Raw genomic sequence first — 3187 nt, 5'->3', positions numbered from 1 at the left:
ACTCAATTCAGGCACCTTTATTGAAATGCTAGTACAAGAGAATCTTTCTTGATAGATACTAAATTGATGGCAACGTATTCAAGTCTTTCAGTTCTTCTGTAAGCTTTAACTAAAGTCCACAGCATGGGCATGCTTGAAGTTAATAGATAAACTGCAATGTTTGTCTAGGTTCTCCAAGAAGCAAATGCCGAGATAGATTAGATGTCCAAAAGATTTGTTGTAAAAACATCATGATGAAAAATGAGGAGGAATCCAGAGAAGTTTGGAAGAGCCATTGAATGCAGCTCTGATTCTTGTGAAAGAGAAATAAAAGGAAGTGAGCAAAGCAAATAAAACATCAAGGGTCATAACAGGAAAACAATGGCACAAGTTATGGCCATTTGAGGAAAGTATAATAAAAGGACTATTTACAAAGGCATGTGAGGAATATGGGAAAACCACAAGCAAGGGTGCAAGATACCAGGATAACGCAAGATTCTGAGTTTGTAATAAAACTCCTATACAACCTCTAGGCCTAAATGAGAAGAGGGGATGGCTGTAATTAGAATCTGGAGACAAGGACGACTTTGTGGAAGGGCTGGCTAAATAGGAACTTGAATCAGAGTCAGTTGGTTCAGTCCATATTGACCCTGCAGGAAGTGAATAAATTCTTGACCTCACACTTCTCCCTCTCTCCTGTTTCTCTTGCCTTTGCTTCCAATAAGCCAGACTCAGGAAGTCAGAGGGCTGCAGAGCCCTAGTTTTTACAGATCAGTCTTACAGGGCAGAGAGCAGGGTAGAGAAAGATGGAGGGTGGATATGGAGAAAAGAATGCCAACTAATAAATGTAAAAATAATTGAAAGAATGATACAATTGCTGTCTTGGAGCCAACTTAATAATTTATTCAAGCAATCAGTGGATGCTAAAATAATTGCCTGAAAATATTTTAGGAGATGGGATTTTTACTGGAAACAGATCCCAATCCAGACCCCAAGAGAGGGTTCTTGGCTCTCATGCAAGAAAGAATTCAGGAAAAGTCCATAAAGTGAGAGCAAGTTTATTAGGACAGTAAAGGAATAAAGAATGGCTACTCCTTAGACAAAGCTGCCCCAAGGGCTGCTGGTTGCCCATTTTTGTGGTTCTTTCTTAATTATATTCTAAACAAGGGGTGGATCATGCATGTCTCCCCTTTTTAGATCAAATAGGGTAACTTCTGACGTTGCTATGGCGTTTGTAAACTGTCATGGTGCTGGTGGGAGTGTAGTAGTGAGGACGACCAGAGGTGGTCGCCATCTTGGTTTTGGTGGGTTTTAGCTGGTTAATTTACTGCAACCTGTTTTACCAGCAAGGTCTTTATGACCTGTATCTTATGCTGACCTTCTATCTTATCCTGTGACTAAGAATGCCTTCACCTCCTGGGAATGCAGCCTTATTTTACACAGCCCCTATTCAAGATGGAGTTGCTCTGGTTTAATCGCCTCTGACAGGATCTTCAGGTAGTCTCCCAGATTCATGCTGCAGAGTGCTTATGAATTCCCAAGGGAGCAGATACCCTCACAATGAAGAAATATGGTGGAAAACAAACAAATCACCAAATAGCATTATCAATAGTGGGGCACACTGACATCATATGTCTCCTGATGCGATGCACTGAGAAGGATGCAACATGTCTATGTAGAATTATTTCCAAAAAAGCTTTATCTGAATCTGGATATGAGGATTCCAAATTCCAGGACATTCTACAAAACAAGTAGACTGGACTCTTCAAAGAATCCCAATGACATGAAAGACAAAGAGTAAGAGAATGGTTTGAGATTAGACTAAACAGGTAAGAAACTAAATGCACTGAAACAATCTTTGATTAGATCCTGAATTGAATAACAAAATAGAAATCCAAAGAGCCATTTTTAGATAATGTTATCATATTGATGTTAAACTCATGAGTGTGATAATGATATTGTGTTTAATATGTGTTCTTAGAAAATACTTGCTAAATTATTCCATGCTATATAGGGGTTTGTGTGTGTGTGCATGCATGTATGTGTACATATATTCTATTAAGATTTACTCACAATGTCTACAACGTACTTTTAAGTGATTCAGCATATATATAATATATATATATCCACTGATGTATGTATATCTTATATCCACATCTATATCTGTATCAAGAGGAAGCAATATAGATGGATGATAAATCCATAGAAAATGTCAAAATATTAACAATTAAGGATTAGTTAATATAGAAGGAGATATGGGTGTTCATTAGATTATTCTGTTCAAAACTCTATATATTTAAAAATTTCACAATAGAAATTGGGAAGAAACAAAAAATTGAATTAATCTATTCATAATAAAACTTCCATCAAACTAGGAATAAGCAGCTGTATGTGTAAAGACTTAATAATTTCCCATCAAGAACGACCTTTGGGGCTTGCTAGCAGTCTTTGTTAGGCTCACAACAGCCTTTAGTCTGGGGTTATTCTTATTACCACCACTGATTCCAACTATTGATGCCATTATTGATTGCCACTTTCTAAGGACTCTATTCAATGACCATATGTTAAGAGGTGTTTCTGATGGGAACATGAACTCTTCCTGGCCTGGTGTGAGCTCTGAGAATAACTGTTCCCTGTTTGTTCCTGATGGTTTTTCCCCAGCCACATTCGTTTTCTTATAGAGATGTGCTGATCAGTATTCAGCCACAGGTTTGAGGAGAACTCTCTGAAGATGTCTGGAGTTCTCTCTCTCTCTGTCTCTATCTCTAACTCAATCTCCCTGTGATGTCTTTCTCTTCTGGTACCTTGCTCTGTTAATACTAATCAGCGTAGCATTTCGGAAGTTTGAATTTTTTCTCCTGAACTTCATGAGATCACAGGGTGAGTTCTGTCTACCTCTCTCTATGCAGTAAGCTAAAGCAATTATTGAATTTGGCTTGGAATGTTTCTTGGAGGATCATCCAGGGACCTGGCTTGGATCAGAAGGTAGAAGAGATGGACTAAATATGGAGCCATGCAGACAAGTGTCATTTGTATGCAAAGGATTATCTCTGTAGAAAAGGCTAAAAAGATATATTCTGTGTTGTTAAAAAAAACAACAACAACAAAACCCAAATTTTCACACTCTCCCTGGCTGTGAGAAAGTAAAGCTTAAACACACCGAAAACTTGGATCATAAGGACATTTTCTGTTGGTTTTGGCTCTTCCA

The sequence above is a fragment of the Mandrillus leucophaeus genome, unplaced genomic scaffold (assembly GCF_000951045.1).
Source record: "Mandrillus leucophaeus isolate KB7577 unplaced genomic scaffold, Mleu.le_1.0 Scaffold365, whole genome shotgun sequence".
Classification (NCBI taxonomy): domain Eukaryota; kingdom Metazoa; phylum Chordata; class Mammalia; order Primates; family Cercopithecidae; genus Mandrillus; species Mandrillus leucophaeus.
The sequence above is the reverse complement of the archived record's forward strand: the minus strand, read 5'-3'. Positions refer to the sequence as shown.